The sequence below is a fragment of the Arvicola amphibius genome, chromosome 6, assembly GCF_903992535.2.
Source record: "Arvicola amphibius chromosome 6, mArvAmp1.2, whole genome shotgun sequence".
NCBI lineage: Eukaryota > Metazoa > Chordata > Mammalia > Rodentia > Cricetidae > Arvicola > Arvicola amphibius.
In genome coordinates, this window is record NC_052052.2 from 49,803,140 (window position 1) to 49,824,542 (window position 21,403).

At 44.9% G+C, this 21,403-nt stretch overlaps 1 long non-coding RNA gene across 1 annotated transcript; it reads left to right on the forward strand.

Annotated features, from left to right (window-relative positions):
• The first annotated feature begins 6,343 nt into the window (after positions 1-6,343).
• LOC119817756 lies at positions 6,344-10,474 on the forward strand. Its single transcript, XR_005285939.1, has 3 exons — positions 6,344-6,461; positions 6,961-7,045; positions 9,149-10,474. It is a non-coding gene; the product is annotated as an uncharacterized LOC119817756 (long non-coding RNA).
• The last annotated feature ends 10,929 nt before the right edge of the window (positions 10,475-21,403 follow it).

Consider the following 21,403-nt stretch of genomic DNA (forward strand, 5'->3'; position numbering starts at 1 on the left):
TTCTTCATAAGATTTGAGGAGGATTCAGTGAAATCATGAGTGGGAAACTGGAAAGCAAAAACAAATCCTGAGATTCAGCTCCCTGGGGCCCTGGACTACCAATATCTTTTAGTCTCTAGAGGCCTGTGAGGGCAAAGAACGATGCTACTTGGTCATGCTCATCTCGCCTACATTTTCTAGATTTTAGAATCAGATGTATAACACACACACACACACACACACACACACACAATAAAAATAAGTGAAAATAAGACAATACCAAAAGTCCATGTAATGAGAGCTTTATTAAGGCAGATTTAAAATGTTTTGACCTTGAGGCCTGGGGAGATGGCTCAATAGGTTGCATACACAAGGACCTGACTTTGAATCTCCATCACCAAAATGCTGGTTGTGGATTTATGTGACTATAACCTCAGCACTGCAGGTATGGGGGAGTGGCAAGTATATCCTGGGAGCTCCCTGGCCAGCCAGCCTTGCTGATATCCTCCTCTGCCCTCTACGTTTGCACACAGACACATGAACCTGCACACACATCTGTACACACACCACACGGGGGCAGGGAGATACACAGAGAGAATGGTTTTTACCTTGTGCTTCTTAATAGTCAAAGAGAAAAGGGTAAAGCTTATGTAATATACAATATCCATAAAATATTACAAAAGTCTAGAGTGGTTTTCTGAAAGCAACACAGATTTTCGGATGTTGGAAAAGTTTGGCACAGACCTCCCACCGCATCCTCTGCTACTGCTGCACTGTGCACCAGTTGACAGTGTGGTCATAGAGAGGTGGCTTCACTGTAATGCTCTGGGTGTGGGAAAAGGAATAAGGGAGTGGAATGGATGGGGGACCTTGTCCAAGGCCTCTTCAGCTATTGGCCAAGTGCCTGGTCGTGGTGACAGTGTAGGTGGAGTCAGTCTCAAAGCTCAGCCAATAGCAGTGGAGAGTCACTAAGAGATACCAAAGTTGGTATCAAGACCAGTTTTTTTTTTGTTTTGTTTTGTTTTTTGCTTTTTTTCTCTAGAAAAATCACCATGGAGGCAGTATGGAGAATGATTTTGGAGCTTTAGTTACAAGCCACCTATCATTTTTCTCCTTCATTATATTACTTTCTTTTTAATTTTTGTTAAAATTTAAAAAGTTACTGAGCAGTGGTACTGCACACCTTTAATCCCAGCTCTTGGGAGGCAGAGGCAGGTAGAGTTCTCTGAGTTGCAGGTCATCCTGGTCTATAAAGCAAGCTCCAGGACAGCCAGAGCTGTTACACAGAGAAACCCTGTCTTAAAACAAACAAACAAACAAACAAACAAACAAACAAATAAATAAATACCAACCAAACAAGATCTCATGTATTCCAGCTTAGCCTTGAACTTTCATTGTAGTTAATGAGATTTTTGAATTTTTAATCTTCCTGTAGCTACCTTCATAATCCTGGGATTCCAGGCTTGTGATCAGTTTATGCTCAGTTTCTGGGATTCCAGGCTTGTGATCAGTTTATGCTCAGTTTCTGGGATTCTGGGGATCCAACCTAAGGCTTTGGAGGCTACATGAGCACACTACCAGCTGAGCACACTCTTTGCCCTCCTTTAAAAAAAAAGAGTAGGAAACTTGGTCAAAATGACCCAGACACTAACCTGGAGCAAAAGATACTTAGTACACAGCTTGATTAAGAAATACTGTGCTAAACCAGGCGGTGGTGGCGCACGCCTTTAATCCCAGCACTCGGGAGGCAGAGGCAGGCGGATCTCTGAGTTCGAGGCCAGGCTGGTCTACAAGAGCTAGTTCCAGGACAGGCTCTAGAAACTACAGGGAAACCCTGTCTCGAAAAACCAAAAAAAAAAAAAAAAAAGAAAAAAAGAAAAAAAAAAGAATCCACAAGCAAGAAATACTGTGCTGTACATCTCTGCACATTTGTTTTGTTACATTAAAAATATGTTCTGCTATGTAGTTCAATGGTAGCTGGCTTGCCTGGCCTGTACAAGGCCCTGGGTTTTCGCTCTCTGTCCATCTGTCCATCTCTGTCTCTCTGTTTTTCTGTCTCTTTCTCATACACAAACACACAAAAATGTCACACATAGTTTTCATATTTATGGAATAGTTTCAGAAAATAAATATTTTATTAAATAAAAATGTTTTTCTTTATTAAGGTAGTTTAATTCAGACTTTGTAACTTACTCTTTTTAAATCCTCTCATGTTGGTGGTGCTGCATACCTATAATCCTAGCTCTTGGGAAAGAGGCTAAGGGAGGACGATCACAAATTTAAGGCTAGTGTTGCCTGAGAGAGAGAGAATTCCAGCCAGCATGGAGTAGATAGTCAGCTCCTATCTCAAACTAAATGAATAGATAGCACAGTGTATAAAATCACAGAACAAATAGTGATGCTGTCTACCCCTTTTATATGCCCCGTCTCTCTTTACTTTGAAAATTATAAACATGTTGCATCCACAGAATTTTGCAACGAGAAAAAATAGTGAGTGATGCTAGTAGCCCCTGCTTTCAATAGGCCAAGAAACAACTTTTTTTACTCTCAAAAATGACTTACTGGGGGAAATATTCCCGGTTTTAGTATGCAGAAGTCCTTGCTGTGGTGCAGATATTAGGAGTCATCTAATCAGTGAAATGAAGCTGGAAAGAACAGCATTTACCTTCAGAACATTTTGTTATTTGGCATAGCATTTGCTTTGTGTTTACTGAGGAAAGAAAACCAAAAGAGAACGAGAGGAGCCAGTTACAAAGAGGCCTCAGTGTGACCAGCATGCTTACAGAGGCCGCTAGCTGAAGCAGGGTCAGATGAAGACTTGAAAAATTAAAGTTTCTCATGTACTTGGTATGTGCGTTGTATAGTGAAAACAGAAGTTTTTAAAGAAGCCAAAAAAGCGGTGTGTAATTCTGGTTTCAACAATATTCCTATTAATTTGCTAGCCCTCCCAAAGAGAAATCACATTGACAATTCATCAGACATCTTTTGTCATGAGACAGCCAGCCACTATAAACAATATAAAAAGTATTTCCTTTATGTGCATGTGGTGTTTTGCCTGCATGTTTGTCCGTGCTTCATGTGGGTGTCTGGTGCCCATGGAGGCCAGAAGAGAGTGTTACATTCTTGAGACTCAAGTTAGAGATGGTTGTGAGCCACCATGTGGGTCCTAGGAATTGAACCCAGGTCCTCTGGAAGATGAATCAGTGCACTGAACTGCTGAGCCATCTCTCCAGCCCTGGGAACAAAAACACGTTTAGCTGTGACACTGTGGAATCCTTTCTTCCATCCCTGACCACTATGAAAATTGACATTCCCTGTCAAAAATTTTTTTTACAACACTCAACTATGAAATAAATTCAAGTTTGGAAATATTTCCTGAATTCCCTTAATATGCTAGATGTTACAATAGGGCCTGGGGATACAGGCAGGATGAATAAGGCATGACCTCATCTTTACATAGTAAGCAGTTTGAGGCATTGTTGGGTTATCTTATCATCCGTAAGACTACTAGCATAGTAACTCTCTAGATCAGAGACACATATAACGTGTGACATCGCTCCAAATAGCGAGCTGCATTAGAAGAAGGCTTCTTCATCTCGAATACTTTATTAGTGATACTCTTTTGAAACTCTCATTGCATAGCATACAGTGGACTAAACTGGAAACGCGATATGAGTATCGAACAGTGTACTGTATTACTGGTGTTCTAAAGTCTTCAGCTTCCAATGGTCAGAATTTGAGGTGAGTCTGAGTCTTTTACTGCCTGAGTCTTTTAAGGTTTTTGTAGCATGTTCAGAGTAGAGTTTTTCTTTAGTAGATAACATTTACAGAGATACCTACCTAAGCTAAATGTTTTTGACCCTCCTTTTTTTTAATGTTTTTCTTTCAAAGCCAAATATGACCTACAGTTTTACAGTCTCCTGTATTGTTTTGATGCTGTCATTATTTCCTTTGAGGGATGTCCCATCATCACCAGACTGCTGTAAGTTGTCTCAGAGAATAAATTCAATGGCTACACCCCCTTTATTTCTCACAGTGTGGGTTTAACATAGGAATTGGATCCTATGTTGAAAGTTAAAAAGCACTTCAGTGATGGCTAGAGCAGTCCCAGTAAAATAAATTTGAGGATTTTTTTTTACCATAGTATCTTTATACTACTTAAAAAAAAAACATCTGAGAAACACTGTAATTGCCAGGAGAGTGTTTATTGACTTCATGGAATTGTACACTCATTTTCCCTAACCAAAAGTTTTCCAGTACACTATGACTCTTGCTAGACTTGTCCCACAGTGAGAAACTTTGTTTTGTGGGCTTTTTTTTCTCTTTAAAACCTTTTTAAAAGTTAGTTTTCCTAACTGGCTGGGAGCTTCATAGTAGTGAATTTTTTCTATACTGAAGAATCTGATATATATATATATATATATATATATATATATATATATATATATATATATATATATATTCATTCCTGGGTTTGACTTCAGGACAGCATTTACAAGCTAAAGGCCTCTCTGGTGCCTAGCCTTTCTTCTGTCCCTATGTGCTCTTATTTGAATTTTTGTATATAGAGCACAGAGATGTCAGTTAGAGTCCTGTACAATCTAAGCCCAGGAATCCGGGACTTTCCGAGAAGAGGAAGTGGAGGTGCAGCTGCCTTGGAGCAGGGGTTTCCTGAGTGGATTGCTTGCTTTCATGTGGGCCTACATGTTAACTTGTGCATGGATACTGTGCACTGCCTATAAGTCAGAGGTTGTGATCCAAACATATTACTGTCTGTTTTAAATGTTAGAGTTAGTAAAATGTATTATCATCATTATTATCATCATCATCACTAGACTCATATATATTATTCCAGCCACAGTGTTAGAAAGCTCCATTTTAGTTATATGGAAGAGCTTGCTCAACTGGGCGTATATTCCCTGTGTACTTGACTTGAGTACTGGCTGAACTGTTTCATTTGGCCTTTCACTTTCCCTTAAACTGGGCTATTGGCTCCTACTGTGGGCCTTCCAATTGACTGTCACGTAAATGAGAGCCAAAGGTTTGGCTTGGCTCTTTCTTTCCCAGTGTCTCCCCCCATTCTGGGGGAAACAAGATTTCTAGCCTCAAATACCTACATGTTGGAATTGCATGCAAAGATGGGCCTGGAGCCCCAGTCTCTGAGTGCTGGATCAGGCAAACTTCCTCATGGAAAGCCCCCTCATTTGCAGGCTGCATGGCACTTAAATGCTTTCAAACTACGAACAGACTTCAGGAAAGTTACATCAGTCCAAACAAAGACACATTGCTTAAGTTGTCATTATACACCCCATGACATTACCTACACATCTACACATTCACACTATAATTATCTTTCCCATTTGACAAATGACATTGGCTCTCTGTGACAAATGACATTGGCTCTGTGTAAGCAGCTTCAGGAAAAGCGGTACAAGTGTTGGGTAAAGAGTTTCAGGGTGAGACAACTTTGGGGACTGGGAAAGGTTTTTTTATGCCTAAAAAAAATCCACTCATGTCTTGCCTAAAATTTGAATCTAAAATAGGGTGTCAAAACTGTCCCCAGGTGGTTGGGGTCCCACTTCTGAAATGGAAGTGGATCATCTGCTTTGCTGTGGAGAACATCGCGGGGGTGGGGGGGGGGTGGGGGGGGAGAAATAGCAAGGGAAAGCAGGATTATAGATGGATGTACTCTTGTAAGAGTGCCCAGCCCTCAGGACACTGCTAGCAATTGGTTAATTAGCCACTCACTTTTGCACCACTGGCTGCGTGTGCACCAAGTGCTGTCCCAAGATAGGGTTAGGAGTTTGCCTCCCCGGCATTTTGTGGTTGTTAAGCAGAAGTCAGATGAAACCTAGCCTGGACACATTTTTTTTTTTTTTTTTTAAAGACAGACAGAAGGATCAGTCCCGAAGGGGAAAATGGCAACTACTTGGCGAAATAAAAGCAAATGAGGACAGATGATCCACACAAGTGAGGAAACCCATTTCTCTTGGTGGCGGAGCTGCCAAGAAGGTTGGAGGGAGACAGGCAGAGATCAACTTAACGTGGTCTTCTGGTCTGCAAAGGTTTGGCCTTCCCACGGCTCGGAAGCTCTGGTGGCCATTTTCTTTCCCCTTTTTCTTTCTTTGGGTAAAGGGAAATTAAAACGGAAAAGCGAAATCTCCCAGCACCAACAACTCGGCTCCTCCCCCAAAAGAAAAAAAAAATTAAAGAGCAGGTACTAAACCCAATCCACAGGCATCCTGCGAAGCTCCCGCAGTCAACTCGATTCCCTTTGGCGAGCCATACCAAAGGAGACGCGATCAGGAAAAAATCAATCAGAGCTCACGCCCCGCGCCGCCGCCCGCCGCTGCTGCCGCCGCAGTGGCCGGGAGTCAGGGCTGCAGGACGCTCTGCCGCAGTGCACGTTCGTCGCAACCGTCCAGCTCCGGTGAATAATGGAAACACAGCGTGGAAACAATCAAGCTGATTTATCGCGCAAAGTAACTCACTGCTTCAGTCCACCTCTTCGATGTGCCGCTTTAAATCACAAACACGCGCACACAGATCCATAGGCGCTCACACATGCACAGTGCACACGTGTGTGTGTGTGTGTGTGTGCGCGTGCGCGTGCGTGCGTGTGTCTGTGTGTATGTAAGTATGTATGTATGTATGTATGTATGTATGTATGTATGTATGTATGTATGTGTTCGTTCGCGCGTGCGCGCCAGGACCAAGTGGAAGGATTCAGCATAGCGTATATGAAAAGGAAAACCAAAAGAGCCCACCACAGTACCCCCCCCCATCTTTTGCAGCACGTTCGCGCCAAATAAAGTCGGAGCAAAGCTAGAGTGTGAGAGAATCCAGAGTAAGGAAAAGTCAGTAAAAACTGGGGCCTTTTGTAGGCAAAGCAAAGTCCCCCCACCTTATTTTAAATAGAAAGAAAAGGAATATCATTAACTGAGGTCAGCTCTAAAATGACCTCAATGCTTTTCAATGCAGGCGAGTGTTGAAGAATGCAATGGGAAGTTCCTGGGCGAACATCTGGTGAAGACATCCTAAGAACACATCTGAAATGAAGAGAGCAGTAAGAGCCTTCTTTTACAGATCATCTGTACCAAAAAGGGGGGGGGGGGAATTAAAATTTTGTTTTCAAAGTGTGTTTTGGTCTCAGGGGCCATCTGCTTTGTGGGTCGAAGCCTGACCCCAGTGAACAGAAGTAGAGTCCTGGGTTTCTTATTAGCCTGGGCATGAGCAAGTCTCCCTCTTTCAATGGCTCCTTTTCCTCTTCTGTAAAAATATAGAAGGTAAATGGTTTTTCTTGGCATAGTGACTTCAGGACTCCATTTATGTGGTGAGGTTTACCGAAGAGAAAGGGCACATTCTTCAGGTGGTCTCTGTGCAGAAGGATGGACCGAATGTGTCAGTCTAATGGGCTTCCGTCCTCCCTGTGGGGGACTAACTCAAAGAGTGTTTAGAATATAAGGGAGGGACGCTGCCTGAGAACAGTCGTGTCACGTGGCCCTACTTTTGAGGAAGAGGAGAAAGACTGTCTAGATCAGCCAAAAGGATTTTCAGGGCGGAAAAATTTCAATGCTTTTGTATACAAAACGTACAGGATCACTTGGGATAATTCAGAGCAAGTAACATTTTAGTGAGTCGTATCTGCCTGCCAGGCTGGCTGTCTAGATTGGCCAAATTAATGGGATTAATTACTCCCTGCCTACTGTTTCAGAAAACAACTCCAGGCAGAGAAGGGTTGCAGGCAAGGATTGCTGTTGGATAGTCTTCATCTGTGTAGTGATCACTAGGGCCAAACCAAATGTGTTAGGTGAGTCATCACAGGCAATTTTAGCTTTGCCTCAGTTTCCTACATTTATGTAGTAGGAAAGATATCTGCAACTAATTCATAGAGGTGCCACAATCAGATGAATCATCTCATGGAAGTGCTTAGACCCCCCCCCCACAAGGTGGGTGTAAGAAATAAGTCCATGAATGTTAGGGGTTATTATCACACTACTGTGCATACAGAACAAGCAGGGATCAAATGAAATAGATAGTTGAATGGCTTTGGGGTTTCAAATAAAGTCTCTAAACAGTTTATCTGTCTTTTCTGATGTTGGCATGAAGCAAGGAACTCAACAGTCTTTCTTATTAAGAATAGCCAGAGCATCCCTCAAATCTCCAATACCAGATGAGCTGGAGGGTTTCCCACTTCACCAGACCAAGGCAGATAGTCAACAGTGCCTCTGTATGTCCAATTCACACCTAGTAGTTCCCATCTCTTTACCCAGGTAAGAGGAAAGCAAAGTGGGAGAGAAGTTTCTGAGGCTCCAGTCCCTGCCTTTTCCTGTTGTGTTGTTTTCTTGCCTGTACAACTTGTTACCTTAGACCCAGTCTCTGTCATTGAATTATGAAGCCAAAACCACCCCCAAATCCCTGGCGTGCTCCTCTGTGTCCTTAGTTTAAAGGGCAAGAGGAACGCCTGGTTTTCTCTCTTCTTTTAAGGATCCCCAAAGTGCATCCTTGGGAAGGGTCGCAGGCATGGGAATGCTTCAGGGACCAATTGTGTTTGTGTTTGCAGTTTGGGGCTGCAGGCAAGCTGCTTTTAAAGCTTTATAGAGGAAGTGGGGATTAGGTGTTTCCAGAGCAAGGTAGGTGCTGGCAGGATTAGGTCATCCTTGTTGGAAAGTAAGGCCCCACTTTTTTTTCTGCCTGTGCACTTTGCAGCCCTGCTTGACCAGGGACAGTGGGACTGCCTATAGAGGACTGGCAGGCCTGGAACTCCCTAAGAGGAACGGATGGCCCAAGATGTCAGTGTTTAAGGATTGGAGGCTCTGAGGCTAAGCTCCCCTCTAGCCAGAAAGGGTCTGGTTGGCTGCGTGGAGGGAAAAGTTGATTCCCTCCCACCTGCTAGTGTGAGTTGAGTCCACTATTCCACTCGGTCAATCTCATTAACTGAATTTCCAAAACAAATAAATAGAAACACAGAGCAGGGTGTGCCTGCTTGCCCTTGCTTTGCTCCTGGCTGTTTGGCCTGGCACGTTGTTCCAGCAGCCCAGGACTCCCAGTCACTTCCACAGGCACACAACTCTTCCCTTAAGGGGCTGTGCGTTTTAGAAAGGAAATTCAGTATACTTACCCTTTAAACTTTTTTTTTTTTTTTTTTTTTTTTTTTTTGGAAATCCAGCGTGGGAAACCCGTTTCCCCTCTTCTGAAGGACCTGACATCAGAAGCTGTGAGTGCACAGCCTCCCTCAACCTCAGCCTCCCAGCATCCTTCCTTGTGGGGATTTTGTGAAGTCCTTGTTTTCTGTCTCTTGAGTTTCGAGGAGGAGAGTTTGAGCATAAATTCAATTCTGCCTCACACTCCCATCTCCACCCATCCTGATCACGGGGATCTCCCCCAGCGAAGAGCCAGAGTCTGGGGGAGCGGAGACAAGGAGCTGGAAACACAGAAGTGCGGGCCAAGGTCAGGTCCGCTGGCTGACGCTAAAGTAGGTAGCTGTTAGGCGCCGCCCTCTGGCTCAGGAGCTGACCTAGCCTATGCCCCCTACCCGGCTGCTGTCTGGAACTAGAGGGAGCACCACCGCGGGATATTCCCTGATTCCCTGTGAGTGCCTTTGCGAGTTGTTCAAAAAGGAAGATCAGCTGTTGAGCACAGCTGAACTTCCGAAAGGCTTTCCCCCTGGCCCTGCTTCTTTCCCTGGTAGAGACTTGTGAGAATCTCTAGTCCCAATGTTTCTGTCTCCCCCAGGCCAGGGACGCGATCCAATAGTCTAATAATGCACCCTATCCCGTGAACCCAGTATCGCAGCAGGCTATTCCAAGGTGGCTTAGGATAATGGAACAAGTTTACCAATCTCTTGAGGGGAAAATGGTGCAGGAATCTGAAATACTGTAAGCGACTAAAAACTAAACCCAAAGCAAACCAACACCAACTTAAACCAAAGACCAACCGAAGTCAAAACAAAAATGGCCTTTCTTCATTACTGAATCATAGAGTCCACCCCCAAAAAACTTCAATGAGTTTACTTTTGCTCAGACACCAGAGTCCTTGAATCTTTCAGGAAAACAGAGTTCATCCAGGCCCTTCTGGAGGGCGCTCTTAATGCTACCGTGTTAAAACGTTTTACAGGCAAGGTTTCAGAGAGACATCTTTCCCACGAAGGAAGGCTGTACTATCATGTCTGTTTACAGAGAGAACTGCCTGCAGAAAGGCAGAAAGATGGCATCCAACCCAACCCAACCAAAAACTACAATTTCCAACTCTGGAATCACAGTACTGAGTATTGTGGGCCATGGAGTGTCTGCCCCTGGAGCAGACTGTATGCTGGGCTATTTCCCACTGCCTGCTGCAACTTTTCCACAGACATTTTCCTTTCCCGTTTCTTTTTTGATGGTTGATTGTAATCCTTCCTTCCAATACCCAGAGTTAAGTCTCTATACTCCTTATGTTTGTGCCTTGAGTCAGGCTTGTTCCTCACATATATGAGGTGGAAACCTTTTGCTATCTAGCTGGCAGAATGTGAACCCAGAATGGAAGGCTGTGGCCAGGGCAAAGCCGTCCACCACCGTCATTTATTTGCCCCTCCCCGGGCATCTCATGGTGTACAGAATGAACTTTAAAGGGGAAATTGCAGAGTGGTGTGGATCCTTAGGCAGGAGAGCTTGTGAAGGTTGTAGACCCCACGACTGTACAGAAATTACTAAAAGTGGTTTGCTGAGAAATCATAACGTTTTGGCTTCCTGAGTCTTACTACATCACAATACCCTAAGTAAGCCTCCACCCCGCCCCTCTTGGCAAACACCAACATACCCCAACATTCCTGGTCTTCTAGTGGCCCCCACACTGTTGTTTGGTACCTTTTTAAATTATCTCTTTGAAAGATGATACCAACTTTCACTAAATTTCATGCTTCCTTGTTCCTGGTAAGTTTTTATTCATGCAGTGTGAGCTCTAAGACTGCCTTTCAAAGCTTGACGTAGGTTTCAACCCTGGAGTAGGGAAGGAGTAGACTCTGACTATGCCTTCAGGGAGCAAACGACTTTTTATCTGGTTCACTGGGGGAGGGTGCTGAGTGCAGAGCGGGCAGCTTTGTAGAAGACTCAGTCCATCGGCTTTGCTAACCTTGGAAGCACAATTTCAACATGTTCATCATTGTTTGCTTAAATGCCAGGGTAGGGCACAAAGGACACACTGCCTTTGGAACTTCTGTCCGTCTCCCCCCCCCACCCCAGCTGTGAGAATACAGCACACACCTGCTTGTTTGAAAGAGGCCAAATCCAGTTTCTGCCTCCCAGAGAGTATGAAGACCCCCCCCTTCTGTTGAAATTACAGCGTGAGGCATTTGCTTGCAGCTCAGGAAAGGGAAAACACTTTTGTTTTGTCTGAAGACTCACTTAGAGACCAGGCCTGGCAATCTTCCTGTTAAAGTCAATGTTAGGAAAGCACGCAGTGCTGGAATTCTAAGATCAGAGTGCTGAGCATGTGTCTCAGCTCTCTGTTTCCATAGCTGGGTTTTCCATTTGACTCTATTTCCTTCTTAGGGACCCCCACCTCCTCAAGCATAAGAGACTAATAGACACACACCTACTTTTCTCTCTAGATAAAAACTGTCACTAAGTTTAGGAAGTGGTATTGCAACCAAGAGTCACAACTGTGCATACCAATTGCCATTGTTTATTGAAATTTATCCCAACAGTTCTTTAAAAGACTTGGGAAAGTGTAGCAAGTGCTAATGGAGAAAAGAAAAAAAAAATCGAGTTAGACGCATTTTACTTTTTCAGATCAAGGAAAAGGACTCCGAATAAAAGAATAAGCTTTATGCAGAGTATTTTTAAAACACTTTTCAGTAGCTCTAGGCTGTCCTCCGCTAGATCTCTAAGACTCATCCAGTTCCGCTTTCACTTTCCCCCCTCACACCCTCGCTAACTCGCTTAACAATTTCTGGCCAGAGGCCTCGGGTAGCGGCCGGATGACCCCACAGGTTTCCCTTGACCACAGCGCTTAACTTCAGAAGAACCCAGGGGAAAATGTCTTCTTCGTAAACTGCAGATGGAACAAATCATTCACCCAGTTCACCCCCGAGCTGCGGTAGGAAGGACTTCGGTGGATCCTCAAGCTGGAACGTGCTCACTGATACCACGTCCGTCCGCCGAGGTTGCGGCATGGCCCTACGCGTCCTCCCGCCCTGCAGAATGACCGGGTCACTCTACGCCCAACCACCCTGCCACCCCACACCCGCCTCCCCCGCTCTGCGCCGCCACCACGCGTGCTCCTAGCCGGGCTGCGGTGTGACTCCCTCCCCCATCGCATACACCCCTACGCGCGTGGTTGGGGTTAGTATCTGGGAATTTGGCAGCGAAAACACAGGGTCCAGGGAGGGGTTGGAGGGATGAGAGACCCTGCGGAGACTTCACAAGCCAGAGACACCCGCCCTGCCCGCCGAGTCCTGGGTAGGAGGCAGTCCGAGGGTCCCCAAGCAGGCCCTGCAGGTGCACCCTGTTGCATTCCCTTCCAAGTCTTTGGAGATTGGCTTTTTAGAAGTTTGTAAAATTGCCCCGCCCCGCCCCACACTCATGGTGGGTGGTCACACTAGGGGGCCTCACTGTCCCCAGCTCTCTATTCACATTACTGAATTTAGAGGAAGAGGTACAGGATGAGAGTGGCCTGGGCAGCTGGAGGATTGGGGTTCAAACACCGCCCAGGAGCCCCCAGGTGGACGATGAGCGCTTGGAGGGGTCAAGGGGCTCTACTTCTCGGGAAGCGCAGTTTAACCGCTCCGCCCGCCCCAGGGGAGCGAGAGGTCGGGGAGGAAAGGACGATTTCATTTTTTTTCTTTTAAATAGAAGGTAGCTGGTGACCCCGGTGCTCACCCTTCAAGTTCCCCTAAGCGAAGCAGGGCGCCACCTACAGTCGAGTTCTAACTAGCAGGATGGTAAAAAAGCCGGCCAAGTTAATTAAGGTGGCCCCATCTCCTTTCAGCCAGTCCAGAGGGACAGTCTGTTAGCAGTAGCAGAGCAGAGAACACCGGAAATGTGCATTGGGGGTCTGTAGAGGCCGGGAAACAAAAGTAGCACCTCTGACTGGACATATTTGCCGTCTGAAGTTTTGAATGGATTTTTATCCCAGTATCTCCTCCAGGTTTCAGCCAAGAGCATTCCGTTTCATTGGAAACAGTATCTGTGTGACCTTGGACAAGTCACTCAGTCTCTCTTCCTTACCCCTCCTTCACTTCAGAACTATGAGGCTGCTGCTGCTTCTTCTTCTTCTTCTTCTTCTTCTTCTTCTTCTTCTTCTTCTTCTTCTTCTTCTTCTTCTTCTTCTTCTTCTTCTTCTTCTTCTTCTTCTTGCTTCCTTCTTCTTCTTTCCTTCTTCTCCTCCTCCTCCTCCTCCTCCTCCTCCCTCCTCCTCCCCCCCCTCCTCCTCCTCCTCCCACCTCCTCCTCCCCCTCCCACCTCCTCCTCCCCCTCCTCCTTCTCTTCCTCTTCCTTCTCCTTCTCCCTCTTCTTCTTCATCATCATTATTGAGACAGAGTAAGTGAGAAACTGCACATGCTAGGAGCTCCTACCTATTTCTAAAATGAAAAAGAAAACTTTTCGAGAAATACAACTTCTAAGACATTGCTTAGGTGCTTTCTGCTCCATGAAAAAGTAGGTAGGTCTTGAGAAGAGGAGAGAAAGTCAGCCAAATGGCCCTAGTGGCTGATTCAAGTGAAGGCTACTAACTATTCTGTCTAATCTCACAAACAAAGGAAACATATTAATGGATGGCTATGACTACTTAATTATAATTTTACTTCATAAATTGCTAGTTACCATTTGAATGTCATACTGTATATGATATACAATATTCCTGTGGTTAAGATGAGGACATACAGTCCTGCAGATGCGAGCTATAGTTGCAACTTCAGCAGCCCCAAGTCTTTTTCAGAATCTGTCTTTGATGAACAGTTTTAAGCTCTGGGAGAGTAGGTTAGGAGTTTTACATAGGAAGACAAAGGTTCTTTTCAATAGCCCCTCTGACGACAAAGTAGGACTGGAAGTTCACACAAGAGGGAATGGAGGATCAGAGAGGTCAAAGGGGGTCACTTTCGTGGGGGTGAGGGAACTCAGGGCAGGAATTCAAGGTAAGAACCTGGAGGCAGGAACCCATGGGGGAGTGTTGCTTACTGGCTTGCTTTTGGCTTTCCTGGCCTGCTTTTTCAAGGGAGTCCCTTTAAAAAGTGGCAGAGTAGGATCATAGAGAGCCCCACTCCACACAAAGTATCAACTTTGGTGTACTTATAAAAGTTATCAAGACAAGCCAGGCCAGAGAGGTGGCTGCTTAGTGGTTTTGCCATGCTGAAGGGGTGATGGCCAGCCTTTGCAGCCTAAGAAGTGCTGATTACTGCAGAGTTTCCTCAGGAAATGTTGACAGTCGAAGAAAGAGCAAGGGGTGGGGGGGTGGGGGCAGTAGATGAAGCCAGAGACAGATTGACTTATATTTCTGTTAATATAATTAGCCTATGCTTACCTAATGGTTCACACAGCCGAATTTCATTAAACAGCCCAGTAAAAAGTTTAGCTTAATATAGCAATTGCTGTCCTGGCATCTGAACCACAGCGATTGTGCTTTGTTGCTCTGGTTATGAGAATAATATACATTAAGGTTGCCCCCACCTCAACCCAGTGGCAAGTGCTCTACCACTGAGCTATACCTCTAGCCCACTACTATGTTTTTCTGTACATCAAATGTGTCACTGCGTTGTGTCCTTGTAATAGTAGTGACATTTCATAATGAAAGGTTTGGATTACACAGAGAAGCAAATTATACTACTTTCAGCATTTTGGGGTTGCCATTGTGGAAAATTATGCATGAGCTCTCCTTTGTATCCATCAAAGCATAAAACCCAAACCACCATTCCTATCCAGAGTGCCTCTTTTACACCAGCAGAATTACAAGACTTATCCAATGGCCTCAAAGTAGAGCTGAGAAAATGGCTCTATCTACAAAGTTCTCGGTGAATAAGTATAAAGACCTGAGTTCAATCCCCAGTACCATCTCAAATGCCAGGGAGAGAAGATCCTTAGGGATTGTTGGTCCACAACAATCTGCTAAGTTGGTAAGCTCCAGGTTCAGTAGGAGACTCTGTCTCAAAACTTGACATTGACCTGTGGTCTATACACACACACACACACACACACACACACACACACACATGCGCGTGTGCAGTCTGAAGTTAAGCAACAGAAAGGTTTAAATAGGAGCATTTTTTGTAAAGGCAAGCATCCCACCTGCATCCTCCTGCCAGCTCCAGCCAATACATTACTGAGAGCCCAGACTTTGGCAGGTTGTCCCCAGTCTCCACATAGTGACAATGTTTCTAATAACCTAATAGATTTTCATTCTGAAGCACATGCCACAAGGAATCCATTAGCAGAAGAGTCCTAGTGGGTACCTAAAGTAATCAAATTAAGGTTAGGCGGCCAGCTTTGGAGTTAGTCTGTCTATCTATCTATCTATCTATCTATCTATCTATCTATCTATCTATTTATCTATCTACTTACTTTTTGGTGACTGGTTGGTAATTAGGAGGGCTTTGTAAGAAACAGCAGGTGACCTATTTGTAAACTGTGCTTTCCATGTTCCATATTATTCCAGGTTTTAGTAGAACTACAGAGAAATGCAAGGGTGCTTCTGCCTAGAGTTTAAGATCTAACTTTTAGGGTAGAAATTTCTTCCCACCTCCTATTCTAGGATCCAGTCCTTCGTTTTGTTATAATAAAATAATAGACTAAAGCTGAAAGAGAATGTATCCCAACTCAGATATTTCCTCTCTGAAGTGACGAGCTTCATCCTAGAATTTGTAATGTTACTGACTTCATCTTCTTTTAATATAGCTCCATAAATAAGTAGCTCGAGAGAGCTTTTTAGGAAAGTTGGGAGCTGGAGTGTGTGACCTCATTTTATGCACAGCCACATATAGACAAGTTTACAAGGGACAGCGCTGTTTACCGAGGGCCCTTGCTCTGTTGTCTGATTTGTTATCATGTTCCCATGCTATAGAAACCCATGCCTATCAGCACACGTAACTAACTACTTCTTTTTGGTCCCTTTCTCCAGTGGTATTTAGTGAAGAAAGGGCAAAGCAATGGGTCGACTTCCAAGGCACTCTGAAACTTGTCACTGTTCTCTGTGCCACCCGTGTTGAACAAAAGCCTTGGGCAATGGCAGGCTAGCTCTGAGAAAGTGGATAGTTATTAAAACAAAATGGCTCTTCACAACAGACTGCTGTGAGATTTATTTGAGACACTGAACTCCAGCTCCCAATCATAAGGATGGAGATGTCTACAAAGTCACTGAGGAGAGCCCAGTAAACAGTGTCAAACATTATTGGCTTTAGAGGGACCAATTTCATGGGACAGTTGCTCAGAAAGTCAATTACTTTATGCTTATAGTTAAAAAAAAAACCAACTCAGTGTATTTACATCATTAAATGCTGCATCAATGTTGACATAGAAGGACTCCTGAGTGTCTGACACGGCAGAGCTGACGGCTCGAAAACAAGATGGGCCACACTCAAGAGTTTATTAAGGAGCCTAGACCTATGCACCCAAGAAGTCTAGAGATCTTTGAAACCAATTTGAAATCATTTGAAGGGCAATTGGCAGTTATAACACTACTCAAAGTACTAATAGTCAAGGTCATTGCCTGCTGCAACTCTATAATTCCCACACATGGAGATACCACTAGGAGATATCATTACTTCTATTTCATGGGAGGGGATGGAGGGGAGAAGCAGAGACTTCATAAAAAGGTATATATAGAACTTAGACAGACCAGACTAGCTGCAAACCACACATTTCCCCCAGTGGTTTTCAGGCCCCTTAAGCCTTCTCTGTCTGGGCTTGACTTTCTCTGTCTTCCAAGAAGAGGTTTACTTCTTTTTCTTGGCACCTCAGACTCCATTTGCGTTGTGTATTTTACCCACACCGAGACCTTCTGAGATGGCAGCTGATTCCTTCGTCCCATCTGTATTTGTACACACAAGTGGCACACATACTTGGATACCTCATTCATTTCATCCCTAGTTTTGAGTTTTTCTCTTTACTTGTGGTTTCTGTTCTTTCCTGTGGTGGGGCCTGGTTCAGGGCTTCACATAAAGCTTGCTTCTTCAAAAATAATACTGATTGCCTGTAAGGCATTCAATCTGGCCTTTCTCGTCCCCGAGCAAAGCTAGCACATAAAATAAGAGAGTCCAGGCTTCTGTCCTTGACCCTTTTGCAGTCAGCCTCTGCCTCAAACCTCAAATGTAGAAGGTGAAAGCCTGGGAGGTAGTAAGAGTATCCAAACGAAAGTCTCAAGGGGTGGCTTTATCACTCCCATAAACTCAACTTCTTGCCACAAACCGGTTGACCGCTTCAGATGAACTAGATTCTTGGACTGGCACCGAGGCCGTGATAGTGGAAACATGCCTATCTGGAGGTGAGGGAGGGTGAAGCTGAGGAGACAGCAATGGTGCCAAGAGTGGGGCAGGGTGGGAGGAGGAGGAGGTTTTCCCAGGAATTCCAGAGCTCTGGTTCCCTAGACTAGCAACTGCCCACTGTCCAGAGGAAGTGGCGGTTCCAGCTTGTCCACCAGTGTCACATTACAGTGGCAGCGCCGGGCCAACCTCGGCTAGGTGCCCGCTTGGAGTCTTCTAGCCTTTCCGGGATGATTTGGCCAGTGAGCTATTCAAGAGTACCAACCTAAAAAGGCGGAACCAAGCTGGGAAGTCCGGCCTCGCTCTTCATCTTTTGGCCTCTCCCGGGGCAGGTGCGGTGGGGCTGGGAGTGGGGGGTTTGTCTTGCTTGCTGCCCACAGGACCCTAGCTCTGACTTTTGCGCTCCAGCCTCCTACTTCTGCAGAGCCTCTTCCGGGGCCTTAGGACCCTGCCCGGGTGCAGTTGTCACCCATGTCCCAGCCTTTATGGACAGCGAGGTGGCGCACTCAGCGTGCCCGCGGTGGAAAGATTCATTTTACAGTTGGAGAGCCTCAGTTTGGTGACCGGATCCGGTGAAAAGTTTCATTCCGGAACCTCGGTTGTGACCCGGCGGCCGCGAGCGGACACCAGAGGGCGCCGCTTTAATGTGCTTCAAGTCCGGGATCCGCGGAAGGGGTGCGGACGTCGAGGCAGGCTGGGAAACCAGTTCTCTGCAACCTGATGGCGCGGTCCGAGAAGAGACTCTGAGGGACTCGTCTGGGAGCATCCTTTTTCTCTTTCGCCTTGGATCCAAAGCTGGGTACAGGGTGTCCCGAGGCCAGGTTCCCCTTTCCCACATTGCAAGATCAACTACAGGAGCTCTTGCCCGGTCCTTTTCAGCACCTGAGAGTTCCTTGCAGAGCCGTGAGGGTGAGAAAGGAGGAGAAGTCCCTGACTGAAGCTTCGCCCCCTCTAACTGCTAAGGAACATGCCTGCAGGCGTTGAAGTGAGAGCGACTAATTAATTTCCTCAGCCCTTGTGCAGAATACTTTAGAATGGAAAAGTGAAGGTTTTCGATGAAAATGAAGCTTGATGGTGTGCACCTGCCACTAATGCACGGTGCACCGTAACTTCCCTCATTAGAGAGATGGCTTGGGTTGAGAACAAGTCATATAGTGAAAATCACTTCAACACGTGCCTGTTCATATGCATAAACTCCCGTGTACCAGATGGCAAAATATAATGACATCTTAAACAGCTAATTGCATAAACCTTGTAATGCAGATAATTGCTGTACCAAAGTAGGAGTTAATAATTTCCCACTGTATTGCCTGGCTTCAGAGTAATCCTTAAGGAAGTTGTGACAATTCTAACACACTAAAGTTCACCAAACGGTAATTAGAACTAGCACTTATATCGTTTGACTTCCAAACCCTTAATTATGATTTGGAAGAACTGCTCTGTAGAAACCCAGGAGTTATACATGGTTATAACATTTGATGCCTGTGATTCATCAAGTTTTCCTTTGCGGGTCTCATGTGGCATAATATTATAGAAGCCATTGGAGATATATTATATTCTCCAAAGTTATTCCGATAGCGGGAGGCCTGCATTTGGGAGCACAGTGTTTAATTCCCATCCTCAGTGGACCTGTGGATTATTGTCAATTTGCATTTATTCAAAGAGCCCCTGCTATGATAAGTAACTCTAAGCCTTACCCCGTGGCTGACATTTCCAAACAGTTTGCTGTTTGGTATCTCATTTAATGCGCGATACAGCTATCACTAATGAACCATGCCTACTGTCCTCTTCCATGAGGGAGTCCAGGTCAGGAGCAATAAACTAGTTCCTCCAAGTTAGCTAGAAGTCACGAATCTGAAGTCATCAGAGCCCCAGGACCCGCACTGTTTACCGCTGTATTTAATTGCCCCATGAGTTACAATAGGACCTGAGTCAGTTAATATTTCTCTTTTATTTTTCTAGTAATATTTAGAAATAAAACTCAAATGTAGTAATTAATTCTTAAAGTCAGTTTGCGGGTAAGTGTCTTGGATGGATTTAATTTCTCGGTCATTTTCATGATCCTTCTCAGCAGAAGATATCTGTGGTTTACATGGGGCCATTCGTAAAGAAGCCAAAAAGAGAACAGCTGTAAAACTAGGTTTTGATTTCCTCAATACCTAGTTCAAAAGGCAAGCGTACCTTAATGTTTCTATTTCTCCAGTTGACGAAGACTACAGTTAGCTGTTAGCATTTTAAAAAGCGCAGTCAACAACACAGCTAGAACACGATGCCCCGTGGAAAGCACACAGAGAAGGATAATATCATCTTTTTTCTCTCCATGTTGATATCATAGCATTTCTCTTCTTATCGTGTTGGGCAGATGAAATGAGAGATGCCAGCTGTCTCCTCAGCATGGGGCCACCCTTGGAGACTCCCTTCTGTGAGTTATGTGCCCATCTCCCCTGCAGTTGCTCTTACGCTCAGTCCTTAATTTAGTGGGAGGCGTGGCAGCTTTGCGGTCAGGAGCCCCACATGCTCATCTGTTTCCACCATGACTTTGCAGAATGACCTTGGATAAGACAGACACTCCACGTCCATGACATTCAGGTTCTTTCCCCAAAACACAAAGGCCCTGGCTCATTACATGTCTCCCTCCTAGTTCCATCCTTCCGGAATGTTATGCAGCTGTTTCTCATCGAACTTTTAAACATGGGAATGAGACTAATAGGTTGTTGTATTTCCCTTAATAAAAGTAAAATCCAAGGTGTGTAGGCCTAACCAGATTTCGCAAGCATTTCTCTGATAGCTGTTATTTTCTGGTGTAGTGCTCAGGGCATAAAGGGAGGTATGATGTAATTAGTCCTTGACATCACTGGTTCCTGATACAGCTAGTGACAGGCAGAGGGGTACAGCTATGCAGTGACAGGCTGACTGCAGTGTTAAGGACTACCGAAGCATATTAGAAAGTAGGGGTTGTTCTTATGGTAGGGCGGTTTCCTAGCAGACTGACTCTGGAACCGAATTTTGAAGCGCAACAGTGTTGATACACTGTGTATCCATGGGATACGGGAGGTAAGAAGACATGGCTGTCTGAGGGTGAGGAGGAAGACAGGTGGTCAGCAGTGATGGGGGAAAGGACTTTAGGCAGAGGAGAGACGCCTAGGGCAGATCTCTCACAAGACTTCGTGGAGGAGTTTGAACTATACCCGAATTTAACAGGGGATTAAAACTGAAAGTTGCTGGTTTTAGACTGTTCTTTATTATTGGTAATTACTGGGCCACCCGGAATGCAGACAGTTTTCAGCTTGTTCATGGTGTCTGCTTTTTACTTGAGAGAATATGGCCACCGTACCTAAAGAGGAGTCTTACTTTGGCTGCTGGAGGGTTGGAAGTCTGCCTCACTTCTTGTGATCGCCAGGAAAGCAAATTTCCTATGAGGTTATTCTGTAATTGCTTAGTTCTAGATCCCCATAGTCTCTAAGCTGGTGGCTCATCTTACATAGCAAGATAAAAAAGCTATAATCATTGTATAAGCCAAGGCAGAAAACTATGCTTTAAACTTCTATGCTTTAAAGTTTTTAAAAAATGATTACTCTTATGTATGTTGGTTTGAGCTTAAGTGTTCAGAAGTTCTAGTCTGAATTTTGGCAATCAAGAGCATCGCTTTCATACACAGCTGGTGAATACATGTGTTAGAAATAATCTCTGGAGAACACCTTGGCAATACCTGGAAAGTCCAGCAATTCCACTTCAGGGGACGTTTAGTCTTTGGTCTTGGGGATCAGATGTCAAGCTTTGTACGTGAATCAACCAGAGTACTTCCCCATAAAGTCTCATGTCTAGGAGTTCATCTTGAGGAAGCAATCAAGCGCAGTCAGCCGTCCACCCTTGGGTTTCCTATTTGCATATTTAACCAACAGATGATCCAGAAAGAGAGAGATACTAGCACATATGGGGTCTTCCCTTTTTACCTTTCTGTCAACAAAGCAACATAGC